The 19,648-nt window shown below is 47.9% G+C and overlaps 1 protein-coding gene across 1 annotated transcript in view; it reads left to right on the top strand.

Moving 5' to 3' along the window:
- LOC135405252 (zinc finger protein 271-like) overlaps positions 1-19,648 on the top strand; it is a 129,531-nt gene that overhangs the window by 3,729 nt on the left and 106,154 nt on the right. The window lies entirely within an intron of this gene.

Below are 19,648 nucleotides of genomic sequence, written 5' to 3'. Positions count from 1 at the left end.
TAAAGAACCCTTTTTCCACTGAGAGAGTGTTGAGGCATTGGATCAAATAGCCCAGGGAGGTGGTGGAGTCTCTGGAAGTGTTCAGGTGTGTGGTGGGTTGACTTTGGCTGGACACCAGGTGCCCTCCCAGCCGCTCTATCACTCCCCTTCCCAACAGGACATGGGAGAAAGTAAGGTGGGAAAAACATAATAGTGGGTTGGGATAAGGCAGTTTATTCAAAGCAAAAAGCAGAACAAAGCTTGGTCACACAGAAGCCAAAGACAGCAGGGTTAGCTCTCTGCTTCCCATGAGCAGCCATGGTCGGCCACTCCCGAGGAGCAGGGCTTGGGTCCGCGGGACGGTTCCTCAGCAGGCAGCCATCAGACAATGAATGCCCCCCTCCTGCTCCCTGCCTCAGCTTTTAGAGCTGAGCTGACCTCCCATGGGCTGCAATGTCCCTTGGGTCAGTTGGGCTCAGCTGGCCTACTTGGGTCCCCTGCCAGGCTCTTGCCCTCAGCTAAGGAAGGAATGTCCCAGGGTTGGTGCTGTGCTCAGCAGTGGCCAAAACACTGGGGTGTTCTCAACCCCCTTCCAGCTGCCAATGCCAAGCCCAGCCCTGGGAGGGCTGCTGTGGGGAACTGAACTGCAGCTCAGCCAGACCCAACACCAATATCTATGGCACATATTCTATAGAATCCATCCTTAGGTGTTGTGTGATAGAACTGTAAGATATTACAAATAATAAGCAATAATAAGGCAAGTGTCCTCCTTAGGGACACCACCCCCTCCAAAACTACTTGCTGGGTTTGTTCCCTGGGGGTCTCTGCAGCAGCAAGCACAGCCCCACACTGACTGCTCTGGGCTGTGCAGGCATTTGTGGTTCTGCCTGTCTCACACACACACCCAACCTTGGGATGGATCTGGATGTCACTGGCTGTGATGTCACAGGGGAGCTGTGATATCATGGGGAGGTGTGATGTCACAGGGACGATGTGATGTCACAAGGGAGGATGTGATATCACAGGAGAGGTGTGATGTCATATGATGGATGTGAAGTCATAGAGATGTGATGTCACAGAAAGGATGTGATGTCATTTGATGGATCTGACATCATAGGGAGGATGTGATGTCACAGGAAGGATGTGATGTCACAGGGAGGATGTGATGTCAGAGGGGAGGATGTGATGTCACAGGGAGGATACGATATCAAAGGAGAGGTGTGATATCATATGATGGTTGTGATGTCATAGGGGAGTTGTGATGTCACAGGAGAGGATGTGACATCACAGAGATGTTATGATTTCACAGAAGAGGTGTGATGTCATATGATGGTTGTGACATCATAGGGGAGATGTGACGTCACAGTGGAGGTGTGATGTCAGAGGGGAGCTGTGATGTCACGGGGAAGATGTGATGTCATGGGCAGATGTGATGTCACATGAGAGCTGTGATGTCACAGGGGAGGATGTGATGTCACAGGGATTATATGATATCACAGGAGAGATGTGATGTCATATGATGGCTGTGATGTCACGGGGAGGATGTGATTTCACAGGGATGATATGATGTGATGTCATATGATGGATGTGATGTCATAGAGAAACCTTGATGTCACAATAAAGATGTGATGTCACAGGGGAGCTGTGATGTCACATGGGAAGTGTGATGTCACAGAAATGGTATGATGTCATGAATCTGAAAAATTGGTCCAAGAAACTGCTCAGAGACTTTTTTATCTCTAAGCAGCAAGGTATTTGTTTATTCAACGTTGGGAGCAAGCCAGCTCACGCTGGACAAACTTGCTCAAAGGCTTCACAGAAAATCAACATTTTATACAATCTTCAGATGTGATTAAATGCATATTCAAGTGATTACAACATCTATCAATGCATATTAATAATAGGCGGAGTATAGGTGGAGCTCAGGCGGGGCTTGGGGCGGTGCTTCTCTTGGCTCCCCATTTCGAGGGGTAGTTCCGATCTTCATCCATAGGGCAGGGGTCTCTAACTCCTCTTCCTCAGCTTGACCCTTCTTCCTTTCCATTGTTCTTGACCCGCTCACTGAAGCTTGGAAAAGGCCTTGGCTCCAGGCCTATTTCTCCTATTCAAATGTCTACCTGATCCTGTTATATTTCTAATTTATTGGTTCTAGGCCTATTACATGTTCTTGTACTATTCTCTGAAGCTTTGGTCCAGTAAGTAGAACAGAACGGGTACAGATCGTTTTAATATTGGTAACTTGTTTGCAGGCCCAAATCAACTTGTTTGCAGACCCAAATCTCTTAGTTAACTCTTTGGGGCCTAGCCTCCTATATCATTCCCCCCTTTCTGTTTAGAATTTACAAATTCCTTCGTCAAGCTCTAATGGATTTTGGTAGGTGTGCATCACAGCCCACATTATCTGCATCTTTCTAACCATGATGCTTGATTTGTACCATAGCCAAATAATTAGGATCAGCAGTATAATCATGCTAGCTCCTAAAACCAATATTGAATGTATCAAATAGTGGAACACTTGTGATGCCGTGGGGGAGTATCCAGTAAAGATATCCAACCAGTGATGTTCTCCCACTTTTTCCACTTTGGTTAAGACAGTTTTTATATTCTCAGTGTTGTGTTCCACTTGCAGAGCATCCGTTTAGTCGTTCTGTTTACTTCCTGGACCAGTTTTTCTATATCAGGATGTTTAAGCATTGCTTTAGAAGATTAATGTTCATTCCTGTCTGCAATTTCGGCACACCATGATACATTGTATAATCAGCTTCAATCAGTTGTCTAGTAGTCACTAGAATGATATAATCAAAGTCACAGCCTATTATTTTAGTAAAACAAAAAAATTAGTACCACTCACTACTTCATGACAAGTATCTATGGTAAAATTAACACAAAAGATTCTAACACATGCACATCCATTTCCTACGTAGTAGACTTGTGATTGGGTTTTAGCATGGGGAAGCATTTCAAAGGTACACACACTATCTTCAGTATCTAAGCATAAATCTTCATTTTCTACTACAGCATTTTCACAGATATATCCTAATTGTCCTTTAGGAATACATGCCTCAGGACTGACTGGCTGACAGTTTTTCTTGGTGTGATCATAACTTGCCCAAACATTATGGTCTATGGGTCTGACAATTACATTTTGGGGTATGGCTCCTAATGTCAAAATAGGAAAGATGGTCTTTTCTTTGACTGCACTGATAGTGAACACATAAGCTTCAATTTGTTCATGTTGAGGGTTGTAAGTGAAGTTCACTAACTGCCACCACGCCTGGTAATTTTTCTCAAATTGTGTAGTAGAACTGTTTCTAGCTATTATTTCTCTTACTTCTTGTGGTAATATTCCTGAAGTTCCTTCCCTTAATATTCTTGCAGCTACAGATTGTACCCACTGTTGAGTTTGGAGACATTGTATTGCAAGTGCAAACCTTTTATGGATGACACCAGCATAGTCAATAATCTTGTTGAAATCTTTTGCAGTGTGGTTGGCTACTAATGTTATCAATTTAACTGCCAATGATTGTGTTTCTGCCAAAGTGAGCAAAGATGATCTTAAAGGGACTTTGAATTTTCCTAGATCAGATGTGACAGCACTTAGTTTATTCACTAATACTTCTTGATCTATGGTGTTTAATAATCCTGTGCCAAACCATCCGGTTACATCTCTTTGAATTCTGGTACGAGGGGATCTGGCCATCATCTATGCATGCCAGCCTTTAAGGCTTTGTTGAATACAGGGCTGACAATCTTTTTGTATGTTTGATATGTTTACTTGAAGGTTTATTCGAACCCTCTTCAGTGAATATGTGGGATCTAACAACAGCTTCTGCTCATTTGAGTGTCTACTCATGTAAGGTCCAGCAAAAGTTAAATTGTGGACACTCTCACAGGCTAAAGAAGGAGTTGTAGAACTGGTGGTGGTCTTAGTCAATGGGGTGGTAGGAGATTTGCTGGTTGGAAATCTCCTGGTTATATTTCCTTCCCTGAATGTCCACTGACACATCACAGAAACTGATTTATCTAGAGTGAAGGTGTGCCAACACTGATCAGCCACTAATTACATTTCACAGTAACGTCAATTCTGGGTGACCATCTAATCTGTGCCTATTAAAACACTTGCATTGTATGGGGTACCAGGATTTTACCAATTGTTCAGTACCCTTGTTCCTTGGAGGACTATAACAGATGCATTGTATTGGTTCAGTTCAGATGATTTCAGAATATCTGTATTTATAGCAAATCATAGACTAGAATTCCCATTATAGGCCCGAGACCATAATGATTCTTGGGCAAGAGTTTGATTTAACACCAATGTACTTATCAGTCCAAAGATCAGCACTGAGGAGGCTTGATAGTAGATGATTCCTCTCCCGAGGTCCATGCTTCCTCTGGAACCCTCTTGACTCGAGAGCAGTGGATCCACGTGGGTTTCTCTTTCACCCAGATCACTGTGAAGGTGGTCATCAGCACCTGCTGGGGTCCATCCCACTTCTCTCGTGGTGGATCTCCTGAAAGATTCTTAACATATACCTGATCACCAGGGTTGAAGGGATGTAACTCACAATCAGGCTGCTTGGGTTGGTGTTCTAACACCACTGTAGCATTTTTCTGCAATTGTTTTCCTACAGCCATAACATGATCACACACATATTGATTACTGATTTGATCTACAGCTTCACTATTCACAGCTTGCATCATGTAGGGTCTGCCCAATAGAATTTCAAATGGACTCAGTTTCCCTTTTGATCTTGGCTTGACCCTTAGCCTGATTAAAGCAATAGGTAAAGCTTGATACCAATGAAAATTTGTTTCTTGACATATTTTACATTCATCTTTTCTACTTGCCCATTTGCTTGGAGTCTGTAGGGCACATGCAGTTGCCAATTGATTTTTAGTGCTTTACTTATTGCTTGTACAATTCATGCACAAAAGTGTGAACCTCTCTCTGAAGAGATGCTCTTAGGCATTCCAAACCATGGTATAATCTCATTCAACAAGACTTTAACCACTCCTTTTGATTCATTTTTTTTCTACATGGGAAAGCTTCAGGCCATCCAGAAAATGTGTCAGTCAAAACTAAGAGATAACAAGACTCTCTCCCCTTTTCTTGGGAGCTCAGAGAAATTAATTTGCCAAATTTCACCTGGGAAATGCCCTTTACTTATTACCCTTTGGTGTATTTTTGTTCCAGTATTAAAGACAAAGTTCACATTGGGATGTGACTTGCTCTGTTGTGGTAAATAAATTTGGTCCTGCTACTCTAGTCCTTAAATGCTAATAGAGTGAGTCTAAGCCGCAATAGTTTTATCATGTTTTACTTTTACAAATTGCCACACTAATTTTTCTAACAGTATTAACTGACCTGTTTTTAGTTAACCTCACCCATTGTCTAACACCTTACCTTCATTTTCATGTATCCACTTTTAATCTGTTTCTTGATATTCTACCTGTTGATCTGTGTCTAGTTCTTCTAGCACTAAAGCTGCTGCTGGTAGTTCTTTACTTCTTGCAGCAGCTAATTCAGCTTCTGCATCAGCTTTTCTGTTTCTTATTTCCAGGACAGTGTTACCTTTCAGGTGTCCTTGGCAGTGCATAATTGCCACCTGAGAGGGGAGTTGTACAGCTTCTAATAATTATAGAGTTTCTTCAGCATATTCCACAACTTTTCCTTGAAGAGTTAAAAGTCCTCTTTTTTCCAAATTGCTCCATGAGTGTGAACTATGCCAAAGGCATATTTGGTACTGTCCATTGAACACATTCTCCTTGTTTTTCAGTAACAATCAATAGATCATTCACATATTATAAAAGTACACCCTTTCCCGGTGGTGACTGCCATTGTTCCAATTCTTTAGCTAATTAATTCCCAAAATTGTGGGAATATTTTCTAACCCTTAAGGTAACACTGTCCAAATGAGATGAGTTTTCCTTCCTGTGGTGGGATTTTCCCACTTGAAGGCAAATATCCTTTGACTTTCCTGTGTTAAGGGAAGGCAGAAAAAGGCATCTCTTAAGTCTAATACTGTGAACCAAATTACACTTTCTTTTAATATTGTTAATAAGGTATATAGGTTTGCAACAGCTGCATGTATGTTTTAGCTATTTTATTTACTGCTCTTAAATCCTGAGCCAACCTATGTGTTCCATTTGGCTTTTTGACTGGTAAAATTGGGGTGTTGCAATCTGATTCACACTCTACAAAACCTTAATTTCAAAAAGTTGTCTATTATTGGCTCAATTCCTCTTCTGTCTTCCAGCTTCAGTGCATATTGCTTCCTAACTACTGGGTTTGCTCCTGTCTGTAATTCTATTTCAATGGGAGCTGCTCTTTTTGACTTTCCTGGTGTTTCAATAGCCCAAACTCCTGGGTATACCGGATCTAAAATTTGATTGACATTTGAATTACCCTGGCTTGGCTCCACATAGCTCATTGCTAAACTCAGAGCTGCTATTAATTGTTCTTCCTTTACCTTAAGTTCAATTTTACCTTGTTTGAATTCTATTACAGCTCCCAGATTTTCTAGTAGGTCTCTGCCCAATACCAGTTTGGATAAATTTGGTAAATACAAAAAACTGATGCACTCCCATTTGTTTTCCAATTTTGAACTTTAGGGGTTTCAAAAGAAAGCTTTTCTGATTGGCCAGTGGCACCCACGACTTAAACATATTTATCATTTTTAGGTATTAATTCAAAACAGAAAATGTAGCCCTGGTATCAATTAGAAAATCTAATTCTTCTTTTTCTTCCCCTAGCTTAATTTTTACCAGCAGGTCCCCTAGGCACTGGCCTGCCGGCCCCCCCCTTCAATCAGTACTCTGTAAGCAACAACAGCCTCTCCTGTGCCTGTATTTCCACCTGTTAATTCAGGGCATTCTTGCTTCCAGTGTCCCTCTTTTCTGCAATATGCACACTGGTTCTGACCCAGCCTTGTCTGTCGGGGAGGCAAACCTTACATCTGTTACACAAGGCTCATACATATAACTAACAGTTGCAAAACTGACAAATCTTAATTCTAGGTCTTATCCAAAGTGATGTGCTTATAGTTAACTCTTCAGCACTACCTCTCATATAGCAACTCTTAGCATGATAATACCTTTAACTATGTGCTCCTGGATGTTTCAAGGTAAGCAAGATATATCAGGTACACAATAACAATACTTGGCCAAATACAAACAAAACCAGACCAGACCAGACCAGAGGGGATATTCCCCCGGGAGAGCGTCCTCTCCCGTGTCCCCTGCGAGACGGCGTCCCGCCTCGACTCACGGGTATCCAGAACCAGAACAAACAAACCCAGAAACCAGATACAAATACCTTTTATCAATAGGCAGTGTTCTTGTCCAGCCCCCGCAAGAAGCCACCAAAGAAGGGAGCCCCTTCGGGTAGAAAGACTTACCCGAGGGTGCCCAAGGGGGTCCCGTCCTCCGGGGGATTCTGCAGCCGGGTGGAGAAGGTGTGCTGCTGCAGGTCGCCAAATGAATCCGAAAAATCGGTCTGAGAAACTGCTCAGAGACTTTTTTATCTTTAAGCAGCAAGGTATTTGTTTATTTGATGTTGGGAGCAAGCCAGCTCACGCTGGACAAACTTGCTCAAAGGCTTCACACAAAATCAGCATTTTTATACAATCTTCAGATGTGATTAAATGCATATTCAAGTGATTACAACATCTATCTACGCATAGTAATAATAGGCGGAGTATAGCTGGAGCTCAGGCGGGGTTTGGGGCGGTGCTTGTCTTGGCCCTCAATTTTGGTTGGTCTGGGGGCTTAAACTCATCTTCTTCAGCCTGACCCTTCTTCTCTTCCATTGTTCTTGACCCGCTCACTGAAGCTTGGGAAAAGCCCTGGCTCCAGGCCTATTTCTCCTATTCAAATGTCTACCTGATCCTGTTATATTTCTAATTTATTGCTTCTAGTCCTATTACATGTTCTTGTACTATTCTCTGAAGCTTTGGTCCAGTAAGTAGAACAGAACGAACACAGATCGTCTTGGATGTTGGTAGCTTGTTAGCAGGACCAAATTTCTTACTTAACTCTTTTGGGCCTGGCCTCCTGTTTCAGTGAGATCGGCCACTGCAGAGCAGGGCTGAAAAAAGGGAACAGCAGCTCTTTCCACCAGGAAAAAGAGTCTGGATCCTCTGGATTCAGGTGCAGTTGATGGGGTAGCCTGGGCACTTCTTGGGCAGAAAGAACTTTCTGTAATGGCACCGTTTGTCTGGCAGGAATCTTCAGTAGGATTCAATTTTTGAGGAGGTGGGACCGGCGATTGAATCACAGGGCTGAGAAAAGGGAACAGAAGCTCTTTCCACCAGGAAAAAAAGTCTGGAAGCTTTGGCTTCAGGTGCAGTTGTTGGGGCAGCCTGAGCTCATCTGGGGCAGCAAGAACTTTCTGTGGTGGCACATTTTGTCTGGCAGGAATCTTCATTTGGATTCAATTTTTGAGGAGGTGGGACCGGCCATTGCAGCGCAGGGCAGAAAAAAGGGAACAAAAGCTTTCCGTAAGGAAAAAAAGTCTGGAAGCTTTGGCTTTAGGTGTAGTTGGTAAAGCCTGTGAACTTCTTGGGCAAAAAAGAGCTTTCTGTGGTGGCACCTTTTGTCTGGCATGATTCTTTATTTGGATTCAATTTTCAAGAGGTGGGACAGGCCATACCAGAGCAGGGCTGAGAAAAGGGAACAGCAGCTCCTTCCCTAAGGAAAAAAAGTCTGGCAGTTTTGGCTTCAGGGGCAGTTATTGAGGCATCCTGGGCACTTCTTTGGCAGCAAGAGTTTTCCGTGGTGGCACCGTTTGTCTGGCAGGAATCTTCAGCTGGATTCAATTTTCCAGGAGGTGGGACAGGCCATTGCAGCACAGGGCTGAAAAAAGTGAACAGCAGCCCTTTCCACCAGGAAAAAAAGTCTGGAAGCTTTGGCTTTGAGGTGCAGTTTTTGCGCAGCCTGGGCACTTCTTGGGCAGGAAGACCTTTCTGTGGTGGCACATTTTCTCTGGCAAGGATCTTCATTTAGATTCAGTTTTTCAGGAGGTGGGACCGGCCATTGGAGCACAGGGCAAAAAAAAAGGGAACAGCAGCTCCTTCAATCAGGAAAAAAACTCTGGAAGCTTTGGCTTTGAGGTGCAGTTGGTGGGGCAGCCTGGGCACTTCTTGGGCAGCAAGAGCTTCTTGTGGTGGCTACTTTTGTCGGGCAGGAATATTCTGCTGGATTCAATTTTCCAGAAGGTGGGACAGGCCATTGCAGTACAGGGCTGAAAAAAGGGAACAGCAGCTCTTTCCACCAGGAAAAAAAGTCTGGAAGCTTTGGCTTCAGGTGTAGTTGTTGGGGCAGCCTGGGCACTTCTTGGGCAGCAAGAACTTTCTGTGGTGGCACCTTTTGTCTGGCAGGAATCTTAAGGTGGATTCAATTTTCCAGGAGGTGGGACTGGCCATTGCAGCGCAGGCCTGCAAAAAGGGAACAGCAGCTCTTTTCCTAAGGAAAAAATGTCTGGAAGCTTTGGCTTCAGGTGTAGTTGGTGGGGCAGCCTAAGCACTTCTTGGGCAGGAAGAACTTTCTGTGGTGGCACCTTTTGTCTGGCAGGAATCTTTATTTGGATTCAATTTTCCAGAAAGTGGGACAGGCCATTGCAGCACAGGGCTGAAAAAAGGGAACAGCAGCTCTTTCCACCAGGAAAAAAAGTCTGGATCCTTTGGCTTTGAGGTGCAGTTCTTGGGGCAGCCTGGGCACTTCTTGGGCAGTAAAGAGCTTCCTGTGGTGGCAACTTTTGCCTGGCAGGAATCTTCATCTGGAGTCTATTTTGGATGTTACTTTGACCTCTTTAGGAGTGGGCTAAAAAAAAGGGAATTAGCAGCCCTTTCCCTCAGGAAAAATAGTCTGGAAGGTTTGACTTTGAGGTTCAGTTGTTGGGGCAGCCTGGGCACCTCTTGGGCAGGAAGAGTTTTCTGTGGTGGCAACTTTTGTCTGGTAGGAATCTTTATTTGGATTCAATCTTCCAGAAGGTGGGACAGGCCATTGCAGCGCAGGGCATCCAAAAGGTAACAGCAGCTCTTTCCACCAGGAAAAAAAGGCTGGAAGCTTTGGATTTGAGGTGCAGTTGTTGGGGTAGTCTGGGCACTTCTTGGGCAGCAAGAACTTTCTGTGGTGGCACCTTTTGTCTAGCAGGAATCTTCATTTGGATTGAAGTTTTCAGGAGGTGGGACCGGCCATTGCAGCGCAGGGCAGAAAAAAAGGAACAGCAGCTCTTTCCACCAGGAAAAAAGTCTGGAAGCTTTGGTTTTGAGGTGCAGTTGTTGGGGCAGCCTGGGCACTTCTTGGGCAGCAAGAGCCTCCTGTGCTGGCACCTTTTGTCTGTCAGGAATCTTTATCTGGAGTCTGTTTTGGGTGTTACTTTGACCTATTCAGGAGTGGGCCAAAAAAAAGGGAATTAGCAGCTCTTTCCATCAGGAAAAAAAAGTCTGGAAGGTTTGACTTTGAGGTTCATTTGGTGGGGCAGCCTGGGCACTTCTTGGGCAGCAAGACTTTCTGTGGTGGCACCTTTTGTCTGGCAGGAATCTTCATTTGGATTGAAGTTTTCAGGAGGTGGGACCGGCCATTGGAGCGCAGGGTAGAAAAAAAGGAACAGCAGCTCTTTCCACCAGGAAAAAAAGGCTGGAAGCTTTGGCTTTGAGGTGCAGTTTTTGCGCAGCCTGGGCACTTCTTGGGCAGGAAGACCTTTCTGTGGTGGCACATTTTCTCTGGCAAGGATCTTCATTTAGATTCAGTTTTTCAGGAGGTGGGACCGGCCATTGGAGCACAGGGCAAAAAAAAAGGGAACAGCAGCTCCTTCAATCAGGAAAAAAACTCTGGAAGCTTTGGCTTTGAGGTGCAGTTGTTGGGGCAGCCTGGGCACTTCTTGGGCAGCAAGAGCTTCCTGTGGTGGCAACGTTTGTCTGGCACGAATCTTCAGTTGGATTCAATTTTCCAGAAGGTGGGACAGGCCGTTGCAGTACAGGGCTGAAAAAAGGGAACAGCAGTTTTTTCCACCAGGAAAAAAAGTCTAGAAGCTTTGGCTTCAGGTGTAGTTGTTGGGGCAGCCTGGGCACTTCTTGGGCAGCAAGAACTTTCTGTGGTGGCACCTTTTGTCTGGCAGGAATCTTCAGTTGGATTCAATTTTTGAGGAGGTGGGACCGGCCATTGCAGCGCAGGCCTGCCAAAAGGGAACAGCAGCTCTTTTCCACCAGGAAAAAATGTCTGGAAGCTTTGGCTTCAGGTGTAGTTGGTGGGGCAGCCTAGGCACTTCTAGGGCAGCAAGAATTTTCTGTGGTGGCACCTTTTGTCTGGCAGGAATCTTTATTTGGATTCAATTTTCCAGAAAGTGGGACAGGCCATTGCAGCACAGGGCTGAAAAAAGGGAACAGCAGCTCTTTCCACCAGGAAAAAAAGGCTGGAAGCTTTGGCTTTGAAGTGCAGTTGTTGGGGCAGCCTGGGCACTTCTTGGGCAGCAAAGAGCTTTCTGTGGTAAGACATTTGTCTGTCAGGAATCTTTATCTGGAGTCTATTTTGGATGTTACTTTGACCTATTCATGAGTGGGCTAAAAAAAAAAAAATTAGCAGCCCTTTCCCTCAGGAAAAATAGTCTGGAAGGTTTGACTTTGAGGTTCAGTTGTTGGGGCAGCCTGGGCACTTCTTGGGAGGAAGAGCTTTCTGTGGTGGCACCTTTTGTCTGGCAGGAATCTTCATTTGGAGTAAATTTTTCCAGGAGGTGGGACCGGCCATTGCAGCGCAGGCCTGAAAAAAGGGAACAGCAGCTCTTTCCACCAGGAAAAAATGTCTGGATCCTTTGGCTTCAGGTGTAGTTTTTGGCGCGGCCTGGGCACTTCTTGGGCAGGAAGTGTTTTCTGTGGTGGCACCTTTTGTCTGGCAGGAATCTTCAGCTGAGATAAATTTTTCAGGAGGTGGGACCGGCCATTGCAGCGCAGGGCTGAAAAAAGGGAACAGCAGCTCTTTCCACCAGGAAAAGAAGTTTAGAAGCTTTGGCTTCAGGTGCAGTTATTGGGGCAGCCTGGGCACTTCTTGGGCAGCAAGACTTTCTGTGGTGGCACCTTTTGTCTGGCAGGAATCTTCCTTTGCATTCAATTTTTCAGCAGGTGGGACCAGCCATTGCAGAGCAGGGCAGAAAAAAGGGAACAGCAGCTCTTTCCACCAGGAAAAAAGTCTGGAACCTTTGCCTTTAGATATAGGTGGTGCAACCTGGGCACTTCTTTTTTAGCAAAGATATTTCTGTGGTGGCACCTTTTGTCTGGCAGGAATCTTCATTTGTATTGAATTTTTCAAAAGGTGGGACCGGCCATTGCAGCGCAGGGCAGAAAAAAGGGAACAGCAGCTCTTTCCACCAGGAAAAAAAGTTTGGATCCTTTGGCTTCAGGTGTAGTTGATGGGGTAGCCTGGGCACTTTTTGGGCAGCAAGACCTTTCTGGAGGTGCGACCGGCCATTGCAGAACAGGGCAGAAAAAAGGGAACAGCAGCTCCTTCTACCTGGAAAAAAAGTCTGGAAGCTTTGTCTTGGAGGCGCTGTTGTTTGGGCAGCCTGGGTACTTCTTGGGTAGCAAGAGCTTTCTGTGGTGGCACCTTTTGTCTGGCAGGAATCTTTATCTGGAATCTATTTTGGGCGTTCCTTTGGCCTATTCAGTAGTGGGCTAAAAAAAAGGGAATTAGCAGCCCTTTCCCCCAGGAAAAATAGTCTGGAAGGTTTGGCTTTGAGGTTCAGTTGGTGGGGCAGCCTGGGCACTTCTTGGGCAGCAAGAGCTTTCTGTGGTGGCAACTTTTGTTTGGAAGGAATCTTTATTTGGATTGAATTTTCCAGGAGGTGGGACCGGCCATTGCGGCGCAGGGCTGAAAAAAGGGAACAGCAGCTCTTTTCCTAAGGAATGAATGTCTGGAAGCTTTGGTTTTGAGGTGCACTGTGTGGGAAAGACTGGTCACTTCTTGGGTAGCAAGAGGTTTCTGTGGTGGCACCTTTTGTCTGGCAGGAATCGTCATTTGTATTGAATTTTTCAAAAGGTGGGCCCGGCCATTGCAGAGCAGGGCTGAAAAGATGGAATCAGCAACCCTTTCCCCCAGTAAAGAAAGTCTGGATCCTTTGGCTTCACGTGCAGTCGTTGTGGCAGCCTGGGCACTTCTTGTGCAACAAGAGCTTTCTGTGGTGGCACCTTTTGTCTCGGAGGTGTTTGTTCCCTGTTAGCAAGTCCCTTATGGCGTCAATCACAGAACACTGGGACTGCTCACAGGGCATGATGAAGGAATACAGCAGCAGTGCGGAAAGAGGAGGTAGAAAAATGCATTCCTGTATCTAATATACTTCCTCAATTAGAGAAATCGCTAATCTTGTCACATGATTTGTACTGGAACCTTCTAAGGATGTACTTTTGCCCAGACCCTTTGCTCCAGATGTGCCAGCTACACCAAAGGAAACCAGAGAGAATCTCAGCAAAGCCAAAAATCAGCTCTTATGGCACTTGGCACTCTATGGGGTTTAGCAGTGGAGCTCAATCTCTCTGGGATGGCTGGGCCAGAACAGCTCATTTAATGAATGGTGCTGTTGCTGAACTTCCCTGGGCATGTTGCAATTGGCTACTGAGGCTGAAAGGTTTCCTGTAAGAATTTTTATCTTTTGAAACTACAGGCTGAATTTGAGGGATAAACTCCAGTATTCTGGAAGTGGAAAGTTGATCAAACAGAAAAGACTGTTTCTTCTACAACAGATTTGAAATAGTCCACTTGTAAAAATCACAAAGCTTGAAGCCTACTCAGCAGAGCTGATTCCTCATCTGCACTGATCATCAGCAACTGGCCTCTCTCCTATTTCAGGGTCTCATCTGTGTACACTGGATTAAGGCCTCCTAACTTCTTAAGAAAAGTAGTGTTATAAGCTCACAGTTCTGCCAAGGTTTCCTTAGTAGATGGGTTGAAAAGCAAAACTTTGTTGCCATGACCAACAAATGCAGAGCCCAAGGTTGTTTGTGGTGCTAGCTTTGCTCCACTCTCTAATAACTTCTGTCCAGATCAGTGCTGGCAACAAGAATTCCAGGTTAATGCTTGTTTCATTTTTCAGGTTTTGCATTTCAAGAATGGGGAGTTGTTATTGGAAACTCTGCCATGGCTGTCAGTAACAGCCTCGGAAAACAGTTTGTCTTATTTCTGAGGGAGAAGTTTCCAACCCAGCTTTAGAGTATGCAAATAGCTGAATGACTTGTTGTACAATTGGAAATAAAAATCAATACATTTGCTCTGATTAAGGTCTTAACTTATATTTGGCTAAAGAGCTCTTTTCTTGATACCTTCTTTAAAAAATAGAACCCACAAGCAGAAAGGTGATCTCCTAAAGTGTTGCAACCATTTAAGTCCACCTGTTGCCACACAACAATAGCATGCCAATATCACATCCAAAGATACAGAATCTTACAGAGATACACACAAATATATACCTGTACATATCTATGTATGTATATCTATCTACCTATACATATCTATACATATCTATACAAATACACACAAGAAGGTTTGGGGTTCCTGATGAGAGTTCTACATGGGTAACAGCGGACTGGTTTGATGTGTCATACAACTGTGGGGACCATGAATGTAAGCTCTGAGCTTTGATTTACTGTCCTGGTTTGTAACTGCCTGCCTTCCCTTTGGGGGGAACACAGGCCTCTATTTTGCACGGTCTGTTTTGTTTTACTTGGCAGTGTAGACTAGGGGCAGAAGAGTTTTTGGAGCCAAACAGCTCGATCCAGATTCAGTTCCTTTAGTGGTGCCTAAAACTCAGGAGCTGGACTCCACGGTGCCGGTGGGACCCTCCCAACTCAGCACGTTCCATGATTCCATCAAGTCCAACTGTCAGCCCAGCACTGCCCCAGCAACCCCCAAACCACTAAAGCCTGTCAGCCATGGCCAGATGCAGGCGCCTCTGAAACACCTGCCGGGGTGCTGGCTCCGCCTGGGCAACCCATTGCAGTGCCCGAGCCCCCCCGAAAAACACAGGGAGAAACCTTTCTCCAGGAGCTGACCTGAAGCTCCCCTGCCTCAGCCTCGGGCCACGTCCCCCGCTCCTCCCAGCGCAGGCTCCTTTCCAGCAGCCCCCTGGGCAGAAGGCGGCTCAGGGCTCCCCTCTGCCCCCCCGGCCGGCTCCGCTCCGGCCCCGCTCCCGCCACGGCCCCGCTCGGCTCTGCACGGGGAAGGAACGCGCCCAGCCCCGGACAGACACCCCCGGGGGCCGCGCACCGGGGGTCCCTGCCCGGGGGTCACTTGCCAGGGGTTGTTCACCGCGGGTCATTCACCGGTGGGCCCTCCCTGGGGTTCCCTCCCCGGGGGTCACTCTCCAGGGGTTGTTCACCGCGGGTCGCTCACCGGGGGTCCCTCCGCAGGGGTCACTTACCGGGGCTTGTTCACCGCGAGTCGCTCACCGGGTGTCACTTACTGGGGGTCGCTCACCGGGGGTCGCTCACCAGCGGCCACTCGCCGGGGGCCGCGCACGGGGGGTCCCTCCCCCGGGGCCGCGCACCGGGGACCACTCGCCGGAGGTCTCTCTCCCGGGGGTCTCTTCCCCGGGGCCGCTGCCCGGGGGCCGCTCAGCGGCAGCGCTCCCGCTCCCGGCCCCGCCCGCTCCCACCCAAACCCCACCAACCGCCCCTCTCGGCCCCGCCCCCGCCCCGCCCAATCCCCGCCTCGCCCCGCCCACTCCGCCGCCTCCCATTGGCTGCGCACGTTCGGCCCTGGAGCGAGGAGCGCGCGGGGAGCGTTGCCTGGAAACCGCCGAGGGAATCCCGGGAATCCTCGGGGCGCCGGCGCTGCCCCCCCACTCCTGGAGCGAGCGGCCGTGCCCGCCCGGGAGCGGGCACTCAGCGCCTGGCTGCGGCCGCCACAACGGGCAGGGAAGCAGGCGCGCGGAAGGCGGGCTTCGGGCCCCGGGCAGCGAGGAGCCCTTAACTTATATTTGGCTAAAGAGTTCTTTTCTTGTTACCTTCTTTAAAAAATAGAACCCACAAGCAGAAAGTTGATCTCCTAAAGTGTTGTAACCTTTTAAGTCCACCTGTTGCCACACAACAATAGCATGCCAATATCACATCCAAAGATACAGAATCTTACAGAGATACACACAAATAGATATCTATACATAGGTATGTGTATATATACATATCTATACAAATACACACAAGAAAGTTTGGGATTCCTGATGAGAGTTCTACATGGGTAACAGCGGACTGGTTTGATGTGTCATACAACTGTGGGGACCATGAATGTAAGCTCTGAGCTTTGATTTATTGTCCTGGTTTGTAACTGACTGCCTTCCCTTTGGGGGGAACACAGGCCTCTATTTTGCACAGTCTGTTTTGTTTTACTAGGCAGTGTAGACTAGGGGCAGAAGAGTTTTTGGAGCCAAACAGCTCGATGCAGATTCAGTTCCTTTAGTGGTGCCTAAAACTCAGGAGCTGGACTCCACGGTGACGGTGGGACCCTCCCGACTCAGCACGTTCCATGATTCCATCAAGTCCAACTGTCAGCCCAGCACTGCCCCAGCAACCCCCAAACCACTAAAGCCTGTCAGCCATGGCCAGATGCAGGCGCCTCTGAAACACCTGCCGGGGTGCTGGCTCCACCTGGGCAACCCATTGCAGTGCCCGAGCCCCCCCGAAAAACACAGGGAGAAACCTTTCTCCAGGAGCTGACCTGAAGCTCCCCTGCCTCAGCCTCGGGCCACGTCCCCCGCTCCTCCCAGCGCAGGCTCCTTTCCAGCAGCCCCCTCGGCAGAAGGCGGCTCAGGGCTCCCCTCTGCCCCCCCGGCCGGCTCCGCTCCGGCCCCGCTCCCGCCACGGCCCCGCTCGGCTCTGCACGGGGAAGGAACGCGCCCAGCCCCGGACAGACACCCCCGGGGGCCGCGCACCAGGGGACCCTGCCCTGGGGTCACTTGCGGGTCATTCACCGGGGGTCCCTCCCTGGGGTTCCCTCCGCAGGGGTCACTTACCGGGGCTTCTTCCCCGCGGGTCGCTCACTGGGTGTCACTGGGGGTCGCTCACCGGGGGTCGCTCACCAGCGGCCACTCGCCGGGGGGCCGCGCACGGGGGGTCCCTCCCCCGGGGCCGCTGCCCGGGGGCCGCTGCCCGGGGGCCGCTGCACGGGGGCCGCTGCCCGGGGGTCGCTCAGCGGCAGCGCTCCCGCTCCCGGCCCCGCCCGCTCCCACCCAAACCCCACCAACCGCCCCTCTCGGCCCCGCCCCCGCCCCGCCCAATCCCCGCCTCGCCCCGCCCACTCCGCCGCCTCCCATTGGCTGCGCACGTTCGGCCCTGGAGCGAGGAGCGCGCGGGGAGCGTTGCCTGGAAACCGCCGAGGGAATCCCGGGAATCCTCGGGGCGCCGGCGCTGCCCCCCCACTCCTGGAGCGAGCGGCCGTGCCCGCCCGGGAGCGGGCACTCAGCGCCTGGCTGCGGCCGCCACAACGGGCAGGGAAGCAGGCGCGCGGAAGGCGGGCTTCGGGCCCCGGGCAGCGAGGAGCCCTGAAAAGAACAAAAGTGTTGAAAGAGAGGGAACTCATCGCACCATCACAGAACATGCTGAGGTGGAAGGGACCCACGAGGAGCGTCGAGTCCAAGCCTCTGCCCGGCACAGCACCGACCCCAAGAGTCACACCGTGTGCCTGAACTCTGCCAGCCTTGGTGCTGTGACCACTGCCCTGGGGAGCCTGGTCCAGTGCCAACCACCCTCGGAGGGAAGAACCTTTCCCAAATATCCACCCTAAACCCACGTGAAAAAAACCTATTTGCAACCAAAAAAAAAAAGTTTCTATTTTCTTCCTTCCCCTTCTCCTTATTTAGTGTTTATACAACAGTACTGCAGTGCCCTACTGGTTCCAAACTGAAATACTTGAAGTCCTTGCCGTATAGGCTGGATTTTGTCCCTTAGGCAGAGGCTAATCTGCCTGCAGTCCACCAGGACTGCCAGAGCTTGGGGAAGGGATGGAGGCTATCGCAGGACGGAACAGAGATGCGGAGATATTCCCTGATATTCTACTCTAGAGGCGGCTCAAGAGACAGCCCTGGAGTTGGAAGCACTTGCCTTCGTCACTGGACGATCTTGTCCAGCACCACCGGTCAGATGTGTGGGGTTTATGTCCCACAGCAAATTAAAAACACCACAGCCATTATGTAAATGTGTATTTGTTTGAGTATTCACCCTGATGGTGTTCAGGCAGTTAGGCTGAGGTACTTTGTGGATTTTTGGAACAGAAATAACATCTTTTAATGGTGTCTGTGACCGGCTGAGGTGCAGGATGTGGCCTCTCTATTTTTAGCATCTGCTGGTACGCCCATCTGTAGTGAGAAAACATCCTGTGAGTGTTAATTTAGGTGATGCAACCTTTTAAGTCTGGAGAACTACTTCCTTCTTCAAAGCTTGCTAATTCTCATGAAAGAAATAAAGAGAATTTCATAACAGTGACCTATTTTTCACTTTGAATATCCCAACTATTGGTGAGCATTTACATTAAAATATTTGAAGTTTAATAAGTTTTGCAAAATGTCCTGGATGTTGAGGGATGTAGTGATGAACTCAGAATTAGAAAGTGGAGATTGTCTTCTTTTTCTTTGAAGCTCACAGGCCTATGAAAAAAAAAAGCTTTCTAAAGAAACTTAAATTTTTTTATCTAATTTGTACACATTTCTACAATTAGGACAGGTGTAGGTTCACCCCTGGCAAAATCCCTCTGCTGGTAACCCAGCCACATGCTGATTAATCCTTATTTCATGTTCAAGTGACCAGGATATTTTGGTCAGCTGGCGACAGAGCGGTCCAGATGGTAAAGGAACAAGGACTTTAGAGCAGCGTTTGCCTTTTTCTCTCCTCCATCCCCCTTTTCTATATATTATACTTTGCCACTTTCTCTGCTCAGCACACAGGAATTTGCTGGATGCATCCATGAATGCAGAACCCACTGGAATCACGACATTTGTTCCAAAGGATCCAGCTAGTGCCAGGGAAGCAGAAGTTATGACTGTGTAACAACCACACTGTGAGGAGGAACAAGACTGAAAACCACTTTCCGTAAAGGGAAGGATTTGAACTGGTGTTGGAGATGTGCAAGGCTCTGTTATTCTCCCTCCTTAAGTTGTTGACAGGACACAGTCCCCTCTCTTACCTGTCATTGAAAGGTCCTTCTAGTTACACTTATGGCAGTGTAACTTTGTACCAACAGCAGCCGTGCACTGTAAGGCTGCTGAGGTTTCCAAAATCCACCTTTTTTATTTCTGCTAGTTCTGCTTCGTATCCTTCAAGCCAGTACACAAGAACAAAGCTTCAGCAAAGCCTACCTAACATTTTCTTTTGTTTCTGACATCATTAGCCAACGTAAACCAAACCATTAACAGGCATCTAAAACTATTTCTGGAAGTTTTCACGTGCTCGGTGAGGATTCCAAAGTTTTCTTTGAGGGAGACTCAGGGAGACTCTACAAGAAGATTTTTGGTCCAGGAAAAAAAAATAAATAACGCAGCTGAAGCCCAGGCACCGTTGTATGAAGCAGATTGATTAACCTCAGTGCTGCTGCGTTCCTACTGGAATACCCACTGGAATGACACTGGAATGCCGCCGGATTTCCTCCTGGCCGCCCGGAAGCGGCTCCTCCCGTGACTCCCAGCGCGGCAGGACCGCCT

The sequence above is a fragment of the Pseudopipra pipra genome, chromosome W (assembly GCF_036250125.1).
Source record: "Pseudopipra pipra isolate bDixPip1 chromosome W, bDixPip1.hap1, whole genome shotgun sequence".
Classification (NCBI taxonomy): domain Eukaryota; kingdom Metazoa; phylum Chordata; class Aves; order Passeriformes; family Pipridae; genus Pseudopipra; species Pseudopipra pipra.
Note: the sequence above shows the minus strand (reverse complement) of the source record. Positions and strands in the feature narration are given on the sequence as shown.